The sequence below is a fragment of the Procambarus clarkii genome, chromosome 68 (genome assembly GCF_040958095.1).
Source record: "Procambarus clarkii isolate CNS0578487 chromosome 68, FALCON_Pclarkii_2.0, whole genome shotgun sequence".
Lineage (NCBI taxonomy): Eukaryota > Metazoa > Arthropoda > Malacostraca > Decapoda > Cambaridae > Procambarus > Procambarus clarkii.
In genome coordinates, this window is record NC_091217.1 from 18410117 (window position 1) to 18435935 (window position 25819).

A 25819-nucleotide genomic window follows, 5' to 3' on the forward strand; every position below is an offset into this window, starting at 1 on the left:
TTTACCAAATCACCTCATTCTTTGGGGCAACACGTGAGGAACACAAATGCGAACAAGCCTGAATGGTCCCCAGGACATATGCAACTGAAAACTCACACCCCAGAAGTGACTCGAACCCATACTCCCAGAAGCAACGCATTTGTGTTCCTCACGTGTTGCCCCAAAGAATGAGGTGATTTGGTAAAATGCTATGCCCAAGATAACTATCCGAGTGCCGGCGGTGGGGTGGTTCAAATAGCCTCGGCTATCACCTCATTATGTCCGGTCGTGACGGTCAAGTGGATTAAGGCGTCTTGTACATACCAGATGCGTTGCTTCTGGGAGTATGGGTTCGAGTCACTTCTGGGGTGTGAGTTTTCAGTTGCATATGTCCTGGGGACCATTCAGGCTTGTTCGCATTTGTGTTCCTCACGTGTTGCCCCAAAGAATGAGGTGATTTGGTAAAATGCTATGCCCAAGATAACTATCCGAGTGCCGGCGGTGGGGTGGTTCAAATAGCCTCGGCTATCACCTCATTATGTCCGGTCGTGATGGTCAAGTGGATTAAGGCGTCTTGTACATACCAGATGCGTTGCTTCTGGGAGTATGGGTTCGAGTCACTTCTGGGGTGTGAGTTTTCAGTTGCATATGTCCTGGGGACCATTCAGGCTTGTTCGCATTTGTGTTCCTCACGTGTTGCCCCAAAGAATGAGGTGATTTGGTAAAATGCTATGCCCAAGATAACTATCCGAGTGCCGGCGGTGGGGTGGTTCAAATAGCCTCGGCTATCACCTCATTATGTCCGGTCGTGATGGTCAAGTGGATTAAGGCGTCTTGTACATACCAGATGCGTTGCTTCTGGGAGTATGGGTTCGAGTCACTTCTGGGGTGTGAGTTTTCAGTTGCATATGTCCTGGGGACCATTCAGGCTTGTTCGCATTTGTGTTCCTCACGTGTTGCCCCAAAGAATGAGGTGATTTGGTAAAATGCTATGCCCAAGATAACTATCCGAGTGCCGGCGGTGGGGTGGTTCAAATAGCCTCGGCTATCACCTCATTATGTCCGGTCGTGACGGTCAAGTGGATTAAGGCGTCTTGTACATACCAGATGCGTTGCTTCTGGGAGTATGGGTTCGAGTCACTTCTGGGGTGTGAGTTTTCAGTTGCATATGTCCTGGGGACCATTCAGGCTTGTTCGCATTTGTGTTCCTCACGTGTTGCCCCAAAGAATGAGGTGATTTGGTAAAATGCTATGCCCAAGATAACTATCCGAGTGCCGGCGGTGGGGTGGTTCAAATAGCCTCGGCTATCACCTCATTATGTCCGGTCGTGATGGTCAAGTGGATTAAGGCGTCTTGTACATACCAGATGCGTTGCTTCTGGGAGTATGGGTTCGAGTCACTTCTGGGGTGTGAGTTTTCAGTTGCATATGTCCTGGGGACCATTCAGGCTTGTTCGCATTTGTGTTCCTCACGTGTTGCCCCAAAGAATGAGGTGATTTGGTAAAATGCTATGCCCAAGATAACTATCCGAGTGCCGGCGGTGGGGTGGTTCAAATAGCCTCGGCTATCACCTCATTATGTCCGGTCGTGATGGTCAAGTGGATTAAGGCGTCTTGTACATACCAGATGCGTTGCTTCTGGGAGTATGGGTTCGAGTCACTTCTGGGGTGTGAGTTTTCAGTTGCATATGTCCTGGGGACCATTCAGGCTTGTTCGCATTTGTGTTCCTCACGTGTTGCCCCAAAGAATGAGGTGATTTGGTAAAATGCTATGCCCAAGATAACTATCCGAGTGCCGGCGGTGGGGTGGTTCAAATAGCCTCGGCTATCACCTCATTATGTCCGGTCGTGATGGTCAAGTGGATTAAGGCGTCTTGTACATACCAGATGCGTTGCTTCTGGGAGTATGGGTTCGAGTCACTTCTGGGGTGTGAGTTTTCAGTTGCATATGTCCTGGGGACCATTCAGGCTTGTTCGCATTTGTGTTCCTCACGTGTTGCCCCAAAGAATGAGGTGATTTGGTAAAATGCTATTCCCAAGATAACTATCCGAGTGCCGGCGGTGGGGTGGTTCAAATAGCCTCGGCTATCACCTCATTATGTCCGGTCGTGATGGTCAAGTGGATTAAGGCGTCTTGTACATACCAGATGCGTTGCTTCTGGGAGTATGGGTTCGAGTCACTTCTGGGGTGTGAGTTTTCAGTTGCATATGTCCTGGGGACCATTCAGGCTTGTTCGCATTTGTGTTCCTCACGTGTTGCCCCAAAGAATGAGGTGATTTGGTAAAATGCTATGCCCAAGATAACTATCCGAGTGCCGGCGGTGGGGTGGTTCAAATAGCCTCGGCTATCACCTCATTATGTCCGGTCGTGATGGTCAAGTGGATTAAGGCGTCTTGTACATACCAGATGCGTTGCTTCTGGGAGTATGGGTTCGAGTCACTTCTGGGGTGTGAGTTTTCAGTTGCATATGTCCTGGGGACCATTCAGGCTTGTTCGCATATATATATATATATATATATATATATATATATATATATATATATATATATATATATATATATATATATATATATATATATATATATATATTTATATATATATTTTTTATATATATAGAAGGGAGTACCACCTCTAGCTGGAAGAAGGGGGACCCATAGCCTCGGAGGAAACCACGCATAACGCATTAGAGGGAATGTTTAGATCCCATCCAATACAGATTCTGTGTGCTTTTCTCCTACCACCCCCTTCCTTTTTTATTTTTTGTGCTTTATTATGCATTTGATGGTTACAAGATATACATGGGTTGATACAAAAATAATAATGCAAAAAGGTGCTTAAAGGTTATGGATCTCTTGAAAAACACAACAATGGGAAACATTGATGAACGTCACAGACGGGTTCGATCATTGTTGCAGGTCAAACACTTCTTCGAATTCCTCTGAAGTTGGACTAGTGCCAAATACGCAACAGGCATTTCCCCTCTGAATCGCAACACTGAGGCGCTGGAACAAGAAACTTTTTGCTCTCTGGTCTTTTGTAACGCTGATCAATTTGTCCCCCAATTCCTTCAGGAACTTCAATGCACATTTTCCCCACGAACCGAGGGTTTCCGAGCCGATCGGAACAAAGCTGTAGCAGTGTGCTAGACCTCTGTATTTAATAATTTTCTGCGATTCCCTGAAAGAAGCAGCACCACCGCTTTCACGTGTGCTGTAGTGGAGGTAGGTACTGGCCAGTGTGGCAGCGCACGTGTAGTCCCATACCACTTGCTTACCATAATTCCAAGGTAGCAAGGTGACCCCATCAGGGCGCTTCTGAGGGTCGTTAGGTCTGGATAAGTGTGGTTCTCTTTGTGCAGGGCAGCGGGCTGTGGCGAGGCTCCTCTTAATGATGTCGTTGACTTCTTCATGTCTTGAGATTTTACCCTGTGATTTACGACATACCAGACCATGACGACCATATTGGTCTGCCATCGCAGTTCCGCAGATGCACCTATGTTCGGTGAGGATGGGGACGGCAAGGCGAAGGGCAACTCCAATGCGGAGAGCGTCATGACTGAGGCGAGTTCCCAGGGCTGCATTGGGCACAGCAAATCCCCGGCGTGGGGTGCTGTTACCGCTAGGAAGCGGGCTTTGTTTTCAGCATCAGCGTTGTCAATCATTGCTGTGACAGTCTTTTCCATTATGGGGCTATCCCAGTGGGCCTGCTTGTGGTCTTTTGGGACTTGTGGTCGGGGTTGAGGGTGTGCAATGGTGTCCCATTGTCTGGCTGCTTCGATGAACGTTTGATCATGAGTTCCCGCTGTCTCTCTCATACGCTCTGGTGGGATCTGCCCTACCAATTCGTTGGCTGCTGTACATGAGGATAAGAATGCTGGAAGTGCTACCTCAGTTGCCTTTCGTATGCCTATCCCTCCAAATCTCACTGGTAGTGTTGCTTGGTCCCACTGACTGTCATCTAGATCTAGGTTGAGCGCCTTCCTGAATATTGACCTGAGGAGCTCATCATATTGATTTAGAAGTGGGTTGCCAAAAGTTGGTGCACACCTTAAGAAGTATGTTAGCCTGGGCAAGGTAAGGCACTTTGTGAGAAGGTAGAGGGCATCGTGGGAGTCCAAGTCCCCAATCCTCTCTTCCATCCTCTTTAGGTCTCTAAACTTTTCGTCAAGGACTGCAGCAATGGCATTGTGGCCCAGAGGTGCTCCGAGTAGTGTGCTGTCGGTAGGTTTAACGACTGAGGCTTCTGGTAAAACTGATTTCACTGCTCTAATGATTACTTCACTGGATGCAATAATTTCGCACTTGGAGGGATTAAGAACGAGACCCATGGACTCCCCCCGTGTCTTCACCAGCTGTAGGTCTTCTAGCAGGGAATCTTGTTTGCCTGCCAGAGTGCCATCATCCAGGAACCAGATGTTGAGCTCACTGGACAGTCTGGTTGTAATTTCTCGAACCGCTATGCAAAAGAGGAACGGTGCAAGTGGGTCACCCTGTTGAATTCCCTCTGCTGAGGTGACTTCATGTTTGCCAAACAGGAGGGTTGAGTCTTTGCTGCAGCTTGCTGACACAAACGGGAGAATGCTTGGGCAATGTTCCTGGACTGCAGTGAGGATTGCTTCCCTTTTGACCGAGTTGAAAGCGTTGTTAAAATCTAATTTTACTACTGCCTGGTCTTCAGTAAGAGAGCTAATGTAGGCTCGTGCGGCATGGGCCGCTGCTTCACAGCCTTGGGGGACTCCAAACCCCAGCTGGTTGGGTTGCAGCATGGTGGCTGCTTCCATTCGGATACTTCTGACAGCAGCCCTTGCAACTAGGCGGCGAAGGGTATTACCAACGGCAATGGGTCTGATCCCTCCCCCCTTCTTTTTCAGGGCACATAGGGATGCACCAAAGAAGAATGGTTTGATTTCATCAGGGATTAACCCAGCGAGGCAGTTGTTGACAAACGTTGTGATTTCTGTCAGGAGCGCTTCTGCAGCTGGGCCAAGAACAGGGTTCACCATTTCCTTCACATGTTGAGGTCTTACCCCTGTGTAGCCTCCTGAGGAGCCCGGGGGAAATGAAACGATAGCTTTATAAACCTCTGACTCCCGGAGGACGAGAGGTTCCTGGCTAGGGGCGAGCCTGACCTGTGGGGGAGGTCCACCTACGGCCCTGAGGGGGTGTTTTCCTCTCAGTGCTTGGGCTGTGGTTTCATCCCTGGGCAAAATTTTGTCCTCACTTGTGATCAACCTGAGTGCCCCGACTGTATTGCCCTCTTCAATTTTCTTGCTGACTTGGGTACCTAATTTTCTGTTGTCGTTGATTGTCGTACTTGGTCTGCCTCGGCGGTGTTTGGTGTGTTTGGGGAGGCGGACTAGGTTGTCAGCCCTAGGAAAATCCCTAATTGCTTTATTGACGGATGAGGCCAGTGTCTTGCCTCCTCTGTCTGGTACACCTAAGCATGCATTGCCAAAAAGTAACAGATTGTGCCAGGCTTTGATGGTATCAGGTGCATCAAGGTTATTTGACCCTCTGTTGACTTTTGCGATGAGGTCCGTGTATTTCCCGGCAGCAAATGGGCGAGAGGCCTTTGGGATGTGGGTGAGTGTCCTGGTTGACGTTGCTTTAATTGCCTCTAGCAGATCGTCTGTTGCAATGTAATCTATTGCGATTTGTACTGGTGCAACAGGCTCCTGAGTGCTGCCTCCTCCCACAGGAGGCCTCCCTGACCCAGGACAGTCGCCATGCTGGCGTATGACTCTGGAGACAGAGTTGATGCTGATGTAGCTCCCACAAACACTGCATGTGCCTTTCCTTTGATTGGCTTCGGGAGGGGTGAGCTGGCTGGTAGCGGCTTCTTCTGCCATCCCCTTAGGTAAAGTGAATGTCACCTTGCACTGGAGTATTTGTCTCTCCCTCCTGGCTGGGGGGGACGAGGTTGTCCCCTATACTATGCGTCATGTCTGGGCAGATGTCTGGGGTGGGTGGGCTCGTGGAGGTGGTGGGTGGGGGTTGGGAGGCTGCGCTGGCCCCGTCTGGGAGGGGGGGGCCGGGGAGGGGAAGGCGCGAACACCTGATCGTGGGAGGTGGGGGCGGGGGAGCGGAAGACACTGCACCACACGGAGGGGGGTGGGGAGACACTACACAAGTGGAGTGGGCGAGCGGGAGACACTACACTCACTGGGGGGGAGGCACTACACTCAGGGGGTGGGGGGAGGGTTGATGTGGCACGTAACACTTGGATAATTTCCTTTTGTCACTAAACACTGGTGAATGTGTCCTGGCTCACTGGGTGTGGTGCTCTCAACTCGATACTCACAATGGTCCAGTCACCACAGGACTGGACTCAACTAATTTTTTTCAAGCACTTATTGGCACACTGGTGACCCAGTCTCTTGACCCCACCACATGTCTCCTTCCACCCTTTCCTGGTGAGGGAGCCGTGGGGCGTGTGACGTGTGTGGGCTGACGGTGGGCGTGGGGTGGCTGTGGGCGTGGGATGCCGGTGGGCGTGGGGTGGCGGTGGGCGTAGGGTTGTGTGGGGTGGCGGTGGGCGTAGGGTTGCGTGGGGTGGCGGTGGGCGTAGGGTTGCGTGGGGTGGCGGTGGGCGTAGGGTTGTGTGGGGTGGCGGTGGGCGTAGGGTTGCGTGGGGTGGCGGTGGGCGTAGGGTTGCGTGGGGTGGCGGTGGGCGTGGGGGTGCCGGTGGGCGTGGGGTGGCGGTGGGCGTAGGGTTGCGTGGGGTGACGGTAGGCGTGGGGTGCCGGTGGGAGTGGGGTAACGGTGGGCGTTGGGTGACGATGCGTGGGAGGTGATGGTGGGCGTTGGTCGACAGTGGGCGTGGGGAGGACGATAGGCATCGGGTCAGCCGCCGGGAGAGGGTAGCTGGGTGGGCTGGCGAGGCCTGTGGGAGGCTAGGGAGAGGGGGGGGGAGGTGTCCCGGTCACACACAATTAACACAAAGTTTCACAGGTGCATTATGTTTATCACTACAAACTCACCGTTCATCTGAAAAGACGCACACATTCACTTATAAGTCTGCTGGAATACAAGCAGGTTTGTGAGCCTTCCCTTCACGCCCCCCCCCCTCCACATGAGGCCTCCTCCCCACATGGAGGCTGTTGTTTATGGAGGCACTGAGATAACCCTCAGCCAGGGCTGTGTCCTTCCCCTCCCTAGCACGCCTCCCGCCAGGACAACACACCTTTTACAGTTGATTCTGTTGCACTGCTGGAGAGGTAGGCTTCCTCGACCCACTAAGAGTCTTCAGCAGGTATTAACACAGACATGAGTCGATTCTTGACTTCCTCAAGCACTGTTATCCTTGTTGAATGGGCACAAATGTGGGACCCAACCCCCTGCACGACCGACTGCTACGGCTGCCACACCGTACTCTGTATATATATATATATATATATATATATATATATATATATATATATATATATATATATATATATATATATATATATATATATAAAACTGAAAACTCACACCCCAGAAGTGACTCGAACCCATACTCCCAGAAGCAACGCAACTGGTATGTACAAGACGCCTTAATCCACTTGACCATCACGACCGGACAAAATGAGGTGATAGCCGAGGCTATATGAACCACCCCACCGCCGGCACTCGGATAGTTATCTTGGGCATAGCATTTTACCAAATCACCTCATTCTTTGGGGCACACGTGAGGAACACAAATGCGAACAAGCCTGAATGGTCCCCAGGACATATGCAACTGAAAACTCACACCCCAGAAGTGACTCGAACCCATACTCCCAGAAGCAACGCAACTGGTATGTACAAGACGCCTTAATCCACTTGACCATCACGACCGGACAAAATGAGGTGATAGCCGAGGCTATATGAACCACCCCACCGCCGGCACTCGGATAGTTATCTTGGGCATAGCATTTTACCAAATCACCTCATTCTTTGGGGCACACGTGAGGAACACAAATGCGAACAAGCCTGAATGGTCCCCAGGACATATGCAACTGAAAACTCACACCCCAGAAGTGACTCGAACCCATACTCCCAGAAGCAACGCAACTGGTATGTACAAGACGCCTTAATCCACTTGACCATCACGACCGGACAAAATGAGGTGATAGCCGAGGCTATATGAACCACCCCACCGCCGGCACTCGGATAGTTATCTTGGGCATAGCATTTTACCAAATCACCTCATTCTTTGGGGCACACGTGAGGAACACAAATGCGAACAAGCCTGAATGGTCCCCAGGACATATGCAACTGAAAACTCACACCCCAGAAGTGACTCGAACCCATACTCCCAGAAGCAACGCAACTGGTATGTACAAGACGCCTTAATCCACTTGACCATCACGACCGGACAAAATGAGGTGATAGCCGAGGCTATATGAACCACCCCACCGCCGGCACTCAGATAGTTATCTTGGGCATAGCATTTTACCAAATCACCTCATTCTTTGGGGCACACGTGAGGAACACAAATGCGAACAAGCCTGAATGGTCCCCAGGACATATGCAACTGAAAACTCACACCCCAGAAGTGACTCGAACCCATACTCCCAGAAGCAACGCAACTGGTATGTACAAGACGCCTTAATCCACTTGACCATCACGACCGGACAAAATGAGGTGATAGCCGAGGCTATATGAACCACCCCACCGCCGGCACTCGGATAGTTATCTTGGGCATAGCATTTTACCAAATCACCTCATTCTTTGGGGCACACGTGAGGAACACAAATGCGAACAAGCCTGAATGGTCCCCAGGACATATGCAACTGAAAACTCACACCCCAGAAGTGACTCGAACCCATACTCCCAGAAGCAACGCAACTGGTATGTACAAGACGCCTTAATCCACTTGACCATCACGACCGGACAAAATGAGGTGATAGCCGAGGCTATATGAACCACCCCACCGCCGGCACTCGGATAGTTATCTTGGGCATAGCATTTTACCAAATCACCTCATTCTTTGGGGCACACGTGAGGAACACAAATGCGAACAAGCCTGAATGGTCCCCAGGACATATGCAACTGAAAACTCACACCCCAGAAGTGACTCGAACCCATACTCCCAGAAGCAACGCAACTGGTATGTACAAGACGCCTTAATCCACTTGACCATCACGACCGGACAAAATGAGGTGATAGCCGAGGCTATATGAACCACCCCACCGCCGGCACTCGGATAGTTATCTTGGGCATAGCATTTTACCAAATCACCTCATTCTTTGGGGCACACGTGAGGAACACAAATGCGAACAAGCCTGAATGGTCCCCAGGACATATGCAACTGAAAACTCACACCCCAGAAGTGACTCGAACCCATACTCCCAGAAGCAACGCAACTGGTATGTACAAGACGCCTTAATCCACTTGACCATCACGACCGGACAAAATGAGGTGATAGCCGAGGCTATATGAACCACCCCACCGCCGGCACTCGGATAGTTATCTTGGGCATAGCATTTTACCAAATCACCTCATTCTTTGGGGCACACGTGAGGAACACAAATGCGAACAAGCCTGAATGGTTCCCAGGACATATGCAACTGAAAACTCACACCCCAGAAGTGACTCGAACCCATACTCCCAGAAGCAACGCAACTGGTATGTACAAGACGCCTTAATCCACTTGACCATCACGACCGGACAAAATGAGGTGATAGCCGAGGCTATATGAACCACCCCACCGCCGGCACTCGGATAGTTATCTTGGGCATAGCATTTTACCAAATCACCTCATTCTTTGGGGCACACGTGAGGAACACAAATGCGAACAAGCCTGAATGGTCCCCAGGACATATGCAACTGAAAACTCACACCCCAGAAGTGACTCGAACCCATACTCCCAGAAGCAACGCAACTGGTATGTACAAGACGCCTTAATCCACTTGACCATCACGACCGGACAAAATGAGGTGATAGCCGAGGCTATATGAACCACCCCACCGCCGGCACTCGGATAGTTATCTTGGGCATAGCATTTTACCAAATCACCTCATTCTTTGGGGCACACGTGAGGAACACAAATGCGAACAAGCCTGAATGGTCCCCAAGACATATGCAACTGAAAACTCACACCCCAGAAGTGACTCGAACCCATACTCCCAGAAGCAACGCAACTGGTATGTACAAGACGCCTTAATCCACTTGACCATCACGACCGGACAAAATGAGGTGATAGCCGAGGCTATATGAACCACCCCACCGCTGCACTCGGATAGTTATCTTGGGCATAGCATTTTACCAAATCACCTCATTCTTTGGGGCACACGTGAGGAACACAAATGCGAACAAGCCTGAATGGTCCCCAGGACATATGCAACTGAAAACTCACACCCCAGAAGTGACTCGAACCCATACTCCCAGAAGCAACGCAACTGGTATGTACAAGACGCCTTAATCCACTTGACCATCACGACCGGACAAAATGAGGTGATAGCCGAGGCTATATGAACCACCCCACCGCCGGCACTCGGATAGTTATCTTGGGCATAGCATTTTACCAAATCACCTCATTCTTTGGGGCACACGTGAGGAACACAAATGCGAACAAGCCTGAATGGTCCCCAGGACATATGCAACTGAAAACTCACACCCCAGAAGTGACTCGAACCCATACTCCCAGAAGCAACGCAACTGGTATGTACAAGACGCCTTAATCCACTTGACCATCACGACCGGACAAAATGAGGTGATAGCCGAGGCTATATGAACCACCCCACCGCCGGCACTCGGATAGTTATCTTGGGCATAGCATTTTACCAAATCACCTCATTCTTTGGGGCACACGTGAGGAACACAAATGCGAACAAGCCTGAATGGTCCCCAGGACATATGCAACTGAAAACTCACACCCCAGAAGTGACTCGAACCCATACTCCCAGAAGCAACGCAACTGGTATGTACAAGACGCCTTAATCCACTTGACCATCACGACCGGACAAAATGAGGTGATAGCCGAGGCTATATGAACCACCCCACCGCCGGCACTCAGATAGTTATCTTGGGCATAGCATTTTACCAAATCACCTCATTCTTTGGGGCACACGTGAGGAACACAAATGCGAACAAGCCTGAATGGTCCCCAGGACATATGCAACTGAAAACTCACACCCCAGAAGTGACTCGAACCCATACTCCCAGAAGCAACGCAACTGGTATGTACAAGACGCCTTAATCCACTTGACCATCACGACCGGACAAAATGAGGTGATAGCCGAGGCTATATGAACCACCCCACCGCCGGCACTCGGATAGTTATCTTGGGCATAGCATTTTACCAAATCACCTCATTCTTTGGGGCACACGTGAGGAACACAAATGCGAACAAGCCTGAATGGTCCCCAGGACATATGCAACTGAAAACTCACACCCCAGAAGTGACTCGAACCCATACTCCCAGAAGCAACGCAACTGGTATGTACAAGACGCCTTAATCCACTTGACCATCACGACCGGACAAAATGAGGTGATAGCCGAGGCTATATGAACCACCCCACCGCCGGCACTCGGATAGTTATCTTGGGCATAGCATTTTACCAAATCACCTCATTCTTTGGGGCACACGTGAGGAGCACAAATGCGAACAAGCCTGAATGGTCCCCAGGACATATGCAACTGAAAACTCACACCCCAGAAGTGACTCGAACCCATACTCCCAGAAGCAACGCAACTGGTATGTACAAGACGCCTTAATCCACTTGACCATCACGACCGGACAAAATGAGGTGATAGCCGAGGCTATATGAACCACCCCACCGCCGGCACTCGAATAGTTATCTTGGGCATAGCATTTTACCAAATCACCTCATTCTTTGGGGCACACGTGAGGAACACAAATGCGAACAAGCCTGAATGGTCCCCAAGACATATGCAACTGAAAACTCACACCCCAGAAGTGACTCGAACCCATACTCCCAGAAGCAACGCAACTGGTATGTACAAGACGCCTTAATCCACTTGACCATCACGACCGGACAAAATGAGGTGATAGCCGAGGCTATATGAACCACCCCACCGCCGCACTCGGATAGTTATCTTGGGCATAGCATTTTACCAAATCACCTCATTCTTTGGGGCACACGTGAGGAACACAAATGCGAACAAGCCTGAATGGTCCCCAGGACATATGCAACTGAAAACTCACACCCCAGAAGTGACTCGAACCCATACTCCCAGAAGCAACGCAACTGGTATGTACAAGACGCCTTAATCCACTTGACCATCACGACCGGACCAAATGAGGTGATAGCCGAGGCTATATGAACCACCCCACCGCCGGCACTCGGATAGTTATCTTGGGCATAGCATTTTACCAAATCACCTCATTCTTTGGGGCACACGTGAGGAACACAAATGCGAACAAGCCTGAATGGTCCCCAGGACATATGCAACTGAAAACTCACACCCCAGAAGTGACTCGAACCCATACTCCCAGAAGCAACGCAACTGGTATGTACAAGACGCCTTAATCCACTTGACCATCACGACCGGACAAAATGAGGTGATAGCCGAGGCTATATGAACCACCCATACTCCCAGGAGCAACGCAACTGGTATGTACAAGACGCCTTAATTGTCTTGTCCGGTCGTGATGGTCAAATGGATTAAGGCGTCTTGTACATACCAGTTGCGTTACTCCTGGGAGTATGGGTTCGAGTCACTTCTGGGGTGTGAGTTTTCAGTTGCATATTGTCCTGGGGACCATTCAGGCTTGTTCGCATTTGTGTTCCTCACGTGTTGCCCCAAAGAATGAGGTGATTTGGTAAAATGCTATGCCCAAGATTACTATCCGAGTGCCGGCGGTGGGGTGGTTCAAATAGCCTCGGCTATCACCTCATTTTGTCCGGTCGTGATGGTCAAGTGGATTAAGGCGTCTTGTACATACCAGTTGCGTTGCTCCTGGGAGTATGGGTTCGAGTCACTTCTGGGGTGTGAGTTTTCAGTTGCATATTGTCCTGGGGACCATTCAGGCTTGTTCGCATTTGTGTTCCTAACGTGTTGCCCCAAAGAATGAGGTGATTTGGTAAAATGCTATGCCCAAGATTACTATCCGAGTGCCGGCGGTGGGGTGGTTCAAATAGCCTCGGCTATCACCTCATTTTGTCCGGTCGTGATGGTCAAGTGGATTAAGGCGTCTTGTACATACCAGTTGCGTTGCTCCTGGGAGTATGGGTTCGAGTCACTTCTGGGGTGTGAGTTTTCAGTTATATATATATATATATATATATATATATATATATATATATATATATATATATATATATATATATATATATATATATATATATATATATATACATGTTTCATTGAATATGACCGCATATTCTGTATTTATTATTTTCTGGTTTAGCGCTTCTATCCCTCTAACTATTGTCTTAGCATCAGGGCTTAATTGAAATAGGCGTTCTCCAAAACTCATTTTCGTACTTTTAAGGTGAAGAAAAGAAGTGATTTACTATAGAGTGTATTACACTTATTTATATAATTTGCACAACGTTTCGAACCTCCATGGTTCATTCTCAAGTGAACAGATCTTACAATACTAGTTGATTTTATACCCGCACTGGGTCAGGTGATAATACAATAGAGGTGAAAACATGGGGGGATACATAAGGGATAAATGTGAGGTAAAACATAGAGGTAACTGCAGCAGGCTTATTGGCCCATACGAGGCAGCTCCTATCTTAACACAAAGATTAATCCAGTGTAATTGGCATATTATGTTGGACATTGTCTTCTGTGTTGGCATCGATATGTTCTTGTCTTGTCCTTACTCTCATGGTGGGTAGAGTAAATAGTTCCGTGATTTGGGTGTTCATGGTAGGTCGCTCTATTCTAATGTGAATTGCCTCAAGAATTTGTAATCTTCTTGCATCTTGGGTTTTGTCTATTATGCAGGTATTCTTGTTCAACATTTCTCTTGTTAGAGTAATGTCATGGGCTGGTCTCATGTGATTCCTAGGGGCACCGGATTGAAGATGGCATGTCAAACGCCCCGTCAGCTTGGTCGACGTCATACCTATGTACTTACATTGAAGGTTACATCCTTCGTGGGGACAAGTGTGCATGTATACAACGCTTACATTGGGATCAAACTCAACCCCTCAAAGTCAAAGGCCATGCCCATAAAAATAGCGAAGCCCAACATCCAACTCACAGTACAGGGTCAACCAATAGAATGGGTCGACACCTATCAGTATCTAGGAATCATCCTGGACACACACATGAATTTTAATGCTGAGGTCACTTACTTGAGAGAGCGAACTGCGGCCCGGACGGCAATCCTCAGGTCGCTAACCTCCCTTTCTGGAAGAGCCAATCTGCAAGTCCTTCGCACATACTATGTACAGGCAGTCAGATCAGTGATCGATTATGCCGCACCTGCACTCACAAATCTATCACACCAACAGTGGAAAAAGCTTGAAGTTGCCCAAAACAATGCTATGAGAGCTGCACTGGGAGCCCCCATGTGGACCAGGCTTGAAACTCTTAGACTGGAGACGGGTTTGCCCTCTCTACAAGAAAGAATATCACAAAGGACAGCTACAATTATCAGTAAGATAATTATTTTTTCTGATCCAATCCCAGTACGGCAGGCCTTGGTGGTTGAACTAGGCCAAAACAATAGAAACTCTTGGGTTGCAAGAGCAGGAAAAGTCCTAAACAGACTACATTTAAAAAACATGATTCTTGATAGAGAGGGTGATCATCCACACCCAAATTACACTCCTTCCGCGCCGTGGGAAGAGCCTACTTTCAAAATAGTAATAGAAAGTCTCCCAATGAAAAAGGCTGCCTATGATCCGACAATCCAAAGGCGCATAATAGAAGAGCAAATGTATAGCATAGCAGTAGCAGGAGCCACCCACATCTTCACTGACGGATCGGTGGACACAGAAAATGAGTGCTGGCGCTGTTCCTGGCAGTATGGGTTCGAGTCACATCTGGGGTGTGAGTTTTCAGTTGTATATAGTCCTGGGGACCATTCAGGCTTGTTTGCATTTGTGTTCCTCACGTGTGCCCCAAAGAATGAGGTGATTTGATAAAATGCTATGCCCAAGATTACCATCCGAGTGCCGGCGGGGAAGTGGTTCAAATAGCTTCGGCTATCACTTCCTTTTGTCCGGTCGTGATGGTCAAGCGGATTAATGCGTCCCTGTACATACCAGTTGCGTTGCTCCTGGCAGTATGGGTTCGAGTCACTTCTGGGGTGTGAGTTTTCAGTTGTATATAGTCCTGGGGACCATTCAGGCTTGTTTGCATTTGTGTTCCTCACGTGTGCCCCCAAAGAATGAGGTGATTTGATAAAATGCTATGCCCAAGATTACCATCCGAGTGCCGGCGGGGAAGTGGTTCAAATAGCTTCGGCTATCACTTCCTTTTGTCCGGTCGTGATGGTCAAGCGGATTAAGGCGTCCCTGTACATACCAGTTGCGTTGCTCTTGGCAGTATGGGTTCGAGTCACTTCTGGGGTGTGAGTTTTCAGTTGTATATAGTCCTGGGGACCATTCAGGCTTGTTTGCATTTGTGTTCCTCACGTGTGCCCCAAAGAATGAGGTGATTTGATAAAATGCTTTGCCCAAGATTACCATCCGAGTGCCGGCGGGGAAGTTGTTCAAATAGCTTCGGCTATCACTTCCTTTTGTCCGGTCGTGATGGTCAAGCGGATTAAGGCGTCCCTGTACATACCAGTGGCGTTGCTCCTGGCAGTATGGGTTCGAGTCACTTCTGGGGTGTGAGTTTTCAGTTGTATATAGTCCTGGGGACCATTCAGGCTTGTTTGCATTTGTGTTCCTCACGTGTTCCCCAAAGAATGAGGTGATTTGATAAAATGCTATGCCCAAGCCCAGCAAACAATTTTAGGTTGCCACAACATATCTGGAAAGTATTTGAAAGTATTGGAAACGTTTGTTTTATCGTATCAGATACGATATTGTGTGTGGACTTAAATAGGTTTCCAAAACTTATAACCAAGACATATGTATCTAACACTAATTTGAGATGTTGTGGCAACTTTACACTCCTAACATGAGTCATTCATAATCCATTCATATACCAATATGAATCTCTTATGAAAGGTTTGAGCCAATAATCTGAACCCTTTTTACATCTTTGTGTTTAAAGTTAAATTTCTTGAAATTAAATTATATTTTATATTATATTATTTTTATTATATTTTATATTATATTATTATTTTCAATTTAAATATTAAAACCAATTTAAGGGTAAAAAAATCTAATAATTTATATTTCTTTTATTATTTACTAACAATTATAATTATTTACTAACGGAGAGAGGGGAGGCTGTACGGTAGAGAGTGGCGGCTGTGGCGGACAGTGGCGGCGGTGGCGGACAGTGGCGGCGGGCGGACAGTGGCGGCGGCGGGCGGACAGTGGCGGCGGGCGGACAGTAGCGGCGGTGGCGGACAGTGGCGGCGGGCGGACAGTGGCGGCGGTGGCGGACAGTGGCGGCGGTGGCGGACAGTGGCGGCGGGCGGACAGTGGCGGCGGGCGGACAGTGGCGGCGGGCGGACAGGGGCGGCGGGCGGACAGTGGCGGCGGGCGGACAGTGGCGTCGGGCGGACAGTGGCGGCGGTGGCGGATAGTGGCGGCGGGCGGACAGTGGCGGCGGGCGGACAGTGGCGGCGGTGGCGGATAGTGGCGGCGGGCGGACAGGGCGGCGGCGGGCGGACAGTGGCGGCGGGAGGACAGTGGCGGCGGGCGGACAGTGGCGGCGGGCGGACAGTGGCGGCGGGCGGACAGTGGCGGCGGGCGGACAGTGGCAACGGGCGGACAGTGGCGGCGGTGGCGGATAGTGGCGGCGGGCGGACAGGGCGGCGGCGGGCGGACAGTGGCGGCGGGAGGACAGTGGCGGCGGGCGGACAGTGGCGGCGGGCGGACAGTGGCGGCGGGCGGACAGTGGCGGCGGGCGGACAGTGGCGTCGGGCGGACAGTGGCGGCGGTGGCGGATAGTGGCGGCGGGCGGACAGTGGCGGCGGTGGCGGATAGTGGCGGCGGGCGGACAGGGCGGCGGCGGGCGGACAGTGGCGGCGGGAGGACAGTGGCGGCGGGCGGACAGTGGCGGCTGTGGCGGATAGTGGCGGCGGGCGGACCGTGGCGGCGGTGGTGGACAGTGGCGGCGGGCGGACAGTGGCGGCGGCGGGCGGACAGTGGCGGCGGCGAGCGAACAGTGGCGGCGGCGGGCGGACAGTGGAGGCGGCGGGCGGACAGTGGAGGCGGCGGGCGGACAGTGGAGGCGGCGGGCGGACAGTGGAGGCGGCGGGCGGACAGTGGAGGCGGCGGGCGGACAGTGGAGGCGGCGGGCGGACAGTGGAGGCGGCGGGCGGACAGTGGAGGCGGCGGGCGGACAGTGGAGGCGGCGGGCGGACAGTGGCGGCGGCGGGCGGACAGTGGCGGCGGCGGGCGGACAGTGGCGGCGGCGGGCGGACAGTGGCGGCGGCGGGCGGACAGTGGAGGCGGCGGGCGGACAGTGGAGGCGGCGGGCGGACAGTGGAGGCGGCGGGCGGACAGTGGAGGCGGCGGGCGGACAGTGGAGGCGGCGGGCGGACAGTGGTGGCGGCGGGCGGACAGTGGTGGCGGCGGGCGGACAGTGGTGGCGGTGGCGGACAGTGGCGGCGGTGGCGGACAGTGACGGCGGTGGCGGACAATGGCGGCGGTGGCGGACAGTGGCGGCGGTGGCGGACAGTGGCGGCGGTGGCGGACACTGGCGGCGGTGGCGGACACTGGCGGCTGTGTCTGGCGGGCGGTGGCGGGGTCTGTGATGAGTGGTGGCGGGTGGCGGTGGTGGGTGGTGGCGGCGGTGGTGGTGGGTGGTGGTGGCGGTGGCGGCGGCTGGTGGTGGCGGCGGTGGTGGTGGGTGGTGGTGGTGGTGGTGGTGGCGGCGGCGGCGGCGGGTGGTGGGTGGCGGCGGCGGCTGGTGGTGGTGGGTGGTGGCGGCGGGTGGTGGTGGGTGGTGGCGGCTGTGGTGGGCGGTGGCGGGCGGCGGCGGCTGTGGTGGGTGGTGACGATCGGCGGTGGGGGGGGCTGGTGGCGGCTGGCGGTGGCGGCTTGCGGTGGCGACTGTGGCAACGGGCGGTGACTGCTGATAGCGGGCGGTGGTGGCAGCTGGTGGCAGGTGGTGGTGGCAGGTGGTGGTGGCGGTGGTGGCGGCTGGTGGTGGCGGCTGGTGGTGGTGGCAGCTGGTGGCGGTGATGGCGGCTGGTGGTGGTGGCAGCTGGTGGCGGTGATGGCGGCTGGTGGTGGTGGTGGTGGCGGCTGGTGGTGGTGGCAGCTGGTGGCGGTGATGGCGGCTGGTGGTGGTGGTGGTGGTGATGGCGGCTGGTGGCGGGCGGTGGCGGGCGGTGGCGGCTTGTGGCGGCTGGTGGTGGCGGCGGTGGTGGGTGGGGGTGCCGGCGGTGATGGGTGGTGGCGGCGGCGGTGGTGGTGGGTGGTGGTGGCGGCGGCGGTGATGGGTGGTGGCGGCGGTGGTGGTGGGTGGTGGTGGCGGCGGCGGCTGGTGGTGGTGGGTGGTGGTGGTGGGTGGTGGCGGCGGGTGGCGGTGGTGGGTGGCGGCTGGTGGTGGGTGGTGGCGGCGGGTGGTGAGTGGCGGTGGTGGGTGGCGGTGGCTGGTGGCGGGTGGTGGTGGGTGGCGGTGGCTGGTGGCGGGTGGCGGTGGCTGGTGGCGGGTGGCGGCTGGTGGTGGGTGGTGGCGGCTGGTGGTGGGTGGTGGCGGGTGGCGGGTGGCGGTGGTGGGTGGCGGTGGCGGGTGGCGGCTGGTGGTGGGCGGTGGCGGGTGGCGGCTGGTGGTGGGTGGTGGCGGGTGGCGGCTGGTGGTGGGTGGTGGCGGGTGGCGGCTGGTGGTGGGTGGTGGCGGGTGGCGGCTGGTGGTGGGTGGCGGCGGGTGGCGGCTGGTGGTGGGTGGCGGCGGGTGGTGGGTGGCGGCGGGTGGCGGGTGGCGGCGGGTGGCGGCGGGTGGCGGCTGGTGGTGGGTGGCGGCTGGTGGTGGGTGGTGGCGGGTGGCGGCTGGTGGTGGGTGGTGGCGGCGGGTGGTGAGTGGCGGTGGTGGGTGGCGGTGGCTGGTGGCGGGTGGCGGCTGGTGGTGGGTGGTGGCGGGTGGCGGCTGGTGGTGGGTGGTGGCGGGTGGCGGCGGGTGGCGGCGGGTGGCGGCTGGTGGTGGGTGGTGGCAGGTGGCGGCTGGTGGTGGGTGGCGGCGGGTGGCGGCTGGTGGTGGGTGGCGGGTGGCGGCGGGTGGCGGCGGGTGGCGGCTGGTGGTGGGTGGTGGCGGGTGGCGGCTGGTGGTGGGCGGCAGGTGGCGGCTGGTGGTGGGCGGCGGGTGGCGGCTGGTGGCGGCCAGCTGGGACACACCCTTCTCCACTGTAGGTCTGAGTACAACTAACCATATGTCTCTCTCACCCACCAGAACAGTGTTGCCAGCTTGCGCTCTCAAAATGTTTCCTTCAAAGATTGTATATTATCTTTGAACAACAAGTTTGATTATCAAGGAAATAATGCATATATTATTGTCTCATTAATACTGTGCAATATCTTATTACATTCCTGCTAAATAATTATAATTTGAAACAGGACAAAAAATCCCACATATATATAAAAACCAACATTAGAGATCACGAGGCCTAGGCCTCGCCTGTGACCACACATCCTGCCTCCCTGGCCTGCTACACTCACACACCTCACACTCTTAACTCTCTCATAATCACTCTCACTCTCTTACTCTGTCACTCTTACTCTGTCACTCTTACTCTCTGTCACTCTTACTCTGTCACTCTTACTCTCTGTCACTCTTACTGTCACTCTTACACTCTGTCACTCCTACTCTCTGTCACTCTTACTCTGTCACTCTTACTCTCTGTCACTCTTACTCTCTGTCACTCTTACTCTCTGTCACTCTTACTCTCTGTCACTCTTACTCTGTCACTCTTACTCTGTCACTCTTACTCTCTGTCACTCTTACTCTCTGTCACTCTTACTCTCTGTCACTCTTACTCTCTGTCACTCTTACTCTGTCACTCTTACTCTGTCACTCTTACTCTCTGTCACTCTTACTCTCTGTCACTCTTACTCTCTGTCACTCTTACTCTCTGTCACTCTTACTCTGTCACTCTTACACTCTGTCACTCTTACTCTGTCACTCTTACTCTCTGTCACTCTTACTCTCTGTCACTCTTACTCTGTCACTCTTACTCTCTGTCACTCTTACTCTCTGTCACTCTTACTCTGTCACTCTTACTCTGTCACTCTTACTCTCTGTCACTCTTACTCTCTGTCACTCTTACTCTCTGTCACTCTTACTCTCTGTCATTCTTACTCTCTGTCACTCTTACTCTGTCACTCTTACTCTCTGTCACTCTTACTCTCTGTCACTCTTACTCTCTGTCACTCTTACTCTGTCACTCTTACTCTCTGTCACTCTTACTCTCTGTCACTCTTACTCTGTCACTCTTACTCTCTGTCACGCTTACTCTGTCACTCTTACTCTGTCACTCTTACTCTCTGTCACTCTTACTCTCTGTCACTCTTACTCTCTGTCACTCTTACTCTGTCACTCTTACTCTCTGTCACTCTTACTCTCTGTCACTCTTACTCTGTCACTCTTACTCTCTGTCACGCTTACTCTGTCACTCTTACTCTGTCACTCTTACTCTCTGTCACTCTTACTCTCTGTCACTCTTACTCTCTGTCACTCTTACTCTGTCACTCTTACTCTCTGTCACTCTTACTCTCTGTCACTCTTACTCTCTGTCACTCTTACTCTCTGTCACTCTTACTCTGTCATTCTTACTCACTCTCAGTCACCCTTACCCATTCATACTCACTCTCTCACTCTTACTCTCATACTCTTACTCTCAATTACTCTTACTCTCAATCACTCTTACTCCCAATCACTCCTACTCCCAATCACTCCTACTCTCAATCACTCCTACTCTCATTCTTACTCTTACTCTTACTCCCAATCACTCTTACTCTCAATCACTCTTATTCTCATTCTTACTCTCACTCTTACTCCCAATCACTCTTACTCCCAATCACTCTTACTCTCAATCACTCTTACTCTCAATCACTCTTACTCTCAATCACTCTTACTCTCATTCTTACTCTTACTCACTCTTACTCTCAATCACTCTTATTCTCATTCTTACTCCTACTCTCACTCTAACTCCTACTCCCAATCACTCTTACTCCCAATCACTCTTACTCTCAATCACTCTTACTCCCAATCACTCTTACTCTCAATCACTCTTACTCTCAATCACTCTTACTCTCAATCACTCTTACTCTCAATCACTCTTACTCTCACTAACTCTCAATCACTCTTACTCTCACTCTAACTCTCAATCACTCTTACTCTCATACTCACCCTTACTCTCAATCACTTTACTCTCACTCTTACTCATTCTGTCACTCTTACTCTCACTCTTACTCACTCTGTCACTCTTACTCACTCTCAGTCACTCTTACTTATACTCACTCTTACTCACACTTACACACTCTCTGGCACTCTCACTCACCTTCATTCACTCTTACTCACTCTTACCCACTCTCGCTCACTCTTACTCACTCTAGTTAATAAGAACACGCCAATATAAGACAACAAAACGTTTTCAGATTCGTTCTCACCACTTTCCAGCAACTTTTATAATTTATATAAATTATCTTAGGGAATAATACATAAATTATATATTTAAACATGATATTAGTGTTTAGTGGAATGCATAAGGAGTCAAATTGTGTTAAAAAGAGCGATTTTTAGAAAATTTGGAAAACTACTTTTTTCTGTTCATATTATAACTAAATGGATTTTAAAGGTTTCACTCAGCCAATATATATCATTCACAATTTATTAATGAATTTTACAAAAAAACACCATAAATTTTATATTTAAACATGTAAAAACTATTTGTTTTACATTTGGAAGAAAATAATTGTAGAAAAACAATTTATAATTAAACCTTTGTGTTTGGATTTTTTGAGTAAAAGTTTCTCAAAGGCTCTCCTGCACCATTCTCAATGCAAATCATTCCCACACCTATGGGAAGAGATATGCGAACGTTGTGTAGATGATTTGTGTTTGCTGGGAGATTACCATCCGAGTGCCGGCGGGGAAGTGGTTCAAATAGCTTCGGCTATCACTTCCTTTTGTCCGGTCGTGATGGTCAAGCGGATTAAGGCGTCCCTGTACATACCAGTTGCGTTGCTCCTGGCAGTATGGGTTCGAGTCTCTTCTGGGGTGTGAGTTTTCAGTTATATATATATATATATATATATATATATATATATATATATATATATATATATATATATATATATGTATATATATATATATATATATATATATATATATATATATATATATATATATAATGCGAACAAGCCTGATGGTGGGTAGATTACAAATTCTTGAAGCAATTCACATAAGAATAGAACAACCTACCATGAACACCCAAATCATGGAACTATTTACTCTACCCACCATAAGTGTAAGCACAAGACCAGAACATAACTTTCTCACTTCTCCCTTTTTCTGTTCATTGTCTGCTCCTACGCTCCCTTGCTATCCTCTTCTTATTCCAATTACTATCTCCTTCTTATTCGGTGGTTATAATAGGAGCTGCCTCGTATGGGCCAATAGGCCCTCTGCAGTTCTTATTATTACTACTATCCCCTCTACTACACCTTACTTTGTTGCCAAGAGCATATAAGCAGCAGAATAGCAAATATTAACTAATCTACTTTACTGCTCCTATTTCTATTGAAAGCTTTCTACTCTGCATATTTCAGCCTCAAATATCCGTTGCCTCCATCTCCCCATTTCTCTCTCTTTCCTTCCCTCTCAAGCAATCATGAAATGTGACACCCAAACCTTGCCCGAAACGCTGTGCACATCAATGGGTTTAGGTATTGTATGCACTAGCTCTATCTATAAATCCAACATTATGTTTGTAACTCATCTATGTATGTACATTTACCTGAATAAACATTTTGACTTGATTTTTTACCATCCCAAACAATAAAGCCCAGTACTTGTCCTCCATACCTACTCAACTTTTAAGTCACACATCAATACACAACACTCACTTGAGTGTTTAAGGTATTTTATATTGAGAGTATGCATGCCTTTGTATTATGAAATCATATTGATGTGATGTATCATTGAGAATTGGATATAATCAGAGGATTCAGTGGTATCCCACGTGGCATTAATTTTCACAAAGTAGTTGCATGGTGGTCTACAGTGCTAGCTTGAGAGTACCAAGTGAGGGGTTCGAATCCTCCTCTTGGCTACCACGTTTTTTTCCAGTGTGAGTTTCAGAGGGTTGAGAAAAACACAGCATGAGGAAAATATTTTCATATAATCCAGTTTTATTGTATTAAAAGACAAATGTATATGCATATAAAATATTAGTTTAGTTTATTTATTATGCACAACATACCCATCCTGTGAGTGGCAGTGGAAATTTTTAGAGGCACATAATGGGCTTATAAATGAACAACAAAATTCATGTAGTTATAAGAATCTCTGTAACTAAGCAACATAATTTGTGTGGTCAATTCATGTAACCAAGCAACAGGACAAAAGTAAGTAAAAATTTAAAAATTTAAAAGCCTATCTTGTATCTATTTGTTAAACACAGAAATCACAGTAGCGTGATGCCTTAAATCTATGATTGAGGTCAGTTGAACTCCCGGTTGGAATTCTTTTGCCATGTCGTAACACAGTCCATTAAGGCTCGTGTGGGATCCTCTCGGACATAGGTTCGAACCCTCATCATGGCCCTTGTGGATTTGTTCATTTGTATCTATTCATTTTGTAAATACATGTCTTCATCTTCATCACTTTCTAAGAGCTCCAAGAAAGGCTCATAGACCTCATTTGGCTGGTAGGAACTAAATAAATGTTTTGCTTCAGTAAGCTTGTCAGCACATTGCTTTTGACCCTGATTGAGAAGAGCCAATAATCCACGTTTCTCTTCTTCTGACAGAATTGGGTATTCAATGGTGTACGTGTTAGAATCCTGGAATATAATATTTAAAACGTCTTAGAGTCAAATATATACTGTACCTATTTAGTTGTACATAATGCAAATATATAAAAGTATAGATTAAGTAAAACAAAAGGATACAAATAATAATAAAAGCCATATTCTCCACAGTACCACTCTTGAAAATGGAAGTGTTTCATAGTTTAAATGTGAAAGGTGATGGCAATATTACTCTGACTAATTGAACACATTTAAGTGAGTTGTGTGTTTTGAAGATCTGAATTGCAAAAAGTATTTTGAATTTCTTACCTTGCAGAGACATGAAGGGAAAGAATCACATTGTAATTCTTGAATATACTCGGATAGTTTGTCCTTTTTCTTTTTGTAGTACTGTAACCATGTTATCATTTCTTGAATGGTTAGTGATTCCTCCTCTCTAGATCTCTTCTGGAGCTCAAACTTTTCCACTGCACTTCTTTTTTCAGTCAGGGACACTAAAATGCAAAATGAAAATACAGTATGTGATTGACAAATTATGATAATGGGAATCATTTGTGAATTAAACATCATTAAAAATTGTATCTATAAAATTTACCTTTAGAAAACAAACTCAATTTAATGGTATTGCAGTCTTTCCATATATAAAAGTACAATTAATACAAATAATATATAAATATTTGAAAATGCTGAGAAAACTAATGAATCATTAGATCTTGTGTAAATACCACTTGTGTTTTGATGAAGCAATAAATTGTGCCATGGAAGGATGCCAGTTAAAACATCTGCTTCAGACAAATCCGGATGGTTCTGATTGTAGATTTTTATGAGATCTCGTAGTTTATTTTCTCAACTTCATTTTTGTTTCTCAATACAGCTCTCATTTTAGATGAAACTGTAAAGTTTCAGGTTGTTATCAAATATTTGATTTGCACCAATAGTATTTTACATAGAAAAACTAATTTAACAACTGTGTACTGTATTAATGTTTAGGTTTCAGTGAACAAACAAAAAAGCAATTAATGTCTACCTGCATAAGTGGTAATCTGATTTTTTGCGATGCCTTATATTCTCTCCATATGCCTCGATAGTATGCTCAATGTTATTGGCAGAGGATCTGTTATTTAAGAATCTTGCAATGATCAGTAATTCTGATCTCCATTTCTCAATAACAGATTCGGGGACATTAAGCCTGTGAATCTCATTTGAAACTGCTGCAGCTGTCTCTGTTGCCTATTTAAAAATAAATGCCATCATATTTATTGTAAAATTTATGTTCAGAGTTAAACAAAGTCTTTTGAACTATCCTTAGTGCTTTGTCAAGGTCTGAGTATGTGTTTTTCAGATTCAGACCTTGACAAAGCACCAAGGAGTGTGTGAAAGACTTGGTGTAATTCTTTACATAAATTTCCCAAATACACAAGTGGGTTTTTATCCAATTTTACTTTGTCTATGAAAAGAAAATACCATTAGTGTCTTATAATAAGATTAAAGATAAATAAAAACATGTATATACACTTGATTCATTATATAGAACAATTGTATATTTATATATAATTCTATATTTTCATTGTATAGAACAATTCATATGTTAATACCTTTCTGAATCTGGCAACTAATGCCCGAGGCATTCCATTAATTTTTCTGTGATTCCAAAAGAGTGCCCCCTCTGTCAGTTCTTCTGTACGCTCTGTGGAAATAAATTTAGTTATTCATTGACATCTTAATACTGTGTGTCTCAAAATACTGATTGGAAAGTAAAAGGATGATGATATTGATGCTGTCTTAAGTGGAATGAATTAATTGTTATTTCAGAGGAAACAAAGAGCTCAAGTAAGTAAGTAATTATCAAAAGAA

General features: G+C 48.9%; 1 long non-coding RNA gene across 1 annotated transcript; it reads right to left on the minus strand.

The window, feature by feature from the left end:
- Positions 1-23468: 23468 nt before the first annotated feature.
- LOC138355698 (uncharacterized) lies at positions 23469-25167 on the minus strand. The gene is made up of 3 exons (XR_011223986.1): positions 24691-25167; positions 24275-24459; positions 23469-23998 (listed from the first exon to the last, which is right to left on the minus strand). It is a non-coding gene; the product is annotated as an uncharacterized lncRNA (long non-coding RNA).
- Between the last annotated feature and the right edge of the window lie 652 nt (positions 25168-25819).